We start from the raw sequence: 821 nt of genomic DNA, 5'->3' as shown, positions 1-821 counted from the left end.
TGTGTTTTTAGGTTTTGAGCAGAGAGTCTGTCGCTTCTCAGATTTCAGCAGAAACATAAAGTTTGTTTTCACTTTTTTACGTCTTTTCACAAAATCTCCCGGTTGTTTGTCTGGCTCCTGATGTCGCTCGGCATCATGGGAAACGTAGGAAATCCTTCAATAAGCTCAGAGTCTCATGGATCAGGCTTCCCATTCATTGTCTATGCAGGCAGCAGTGCAATGCATTCTGGTAGTGCGGAGTAGAGACGGGGCGTCATGTCGGCGTCCCCTCATTTGCATAAAGTCGAGGTCCAGGTTACTTTATGCAAATTAGGCTGCGACTCTGGAAACTCACACACACATCCTCTATTTCTTCAGCTGTCAATCATCAGGGGTGGCCACGCCCATCAAGCGTCTAAATCAGGAAGCAGCGCCGCACCTGCCGTCAGACCCACACACACCTGTGGACAGGTGACATTAGTGAGGCCTTCAGGCTCCGCTTGGAAATCACAGTCTCTTCCTCCCGACCTGCAGGAACTGATTTTCTGTCTTCATGTTTTTATTTTCTCCTTTTGACTCAATCAATAAAATCAACATCATGAACAGTTTGTGCTCTGCCTGTCTCTCTCTCTCTCTGTCTCTCTGCCTGTCTCTCTCTCTCTCTGTCTCTCTGCCTGTCTCTCTCTCTCTGTCTGTCTCTCTCTCTCCCTCTCTCTCTGTCTCTCTCTCTCTGTCTGTCTCTCTCTCACTTCACTTGCACAAACATCTCCTGCCTTCACTTTAATAATCTCCTCAGCTTAATCCTCATTTTGTCGAACATTTCTTCAGCTCGCAGTTTTCCA

Source organism: Myripristis murdjan, chromosome 23 (genome assembly GCF_902150065.1).
Source record: "Myripristis murdjan chromosome 23, fMyrMur1.1, whole genome shotgun sequence".
Classification (NCBI taxonomy): domain Eukaryota; kingdom Metazoa; phylum Chordata; class Actinopteri; order Holocentriformes; family Holocentridae; genus Myripristis; species Myripristis murdjan.
This window is presented reverse-complemented; position numbering follows the sequence as displayed.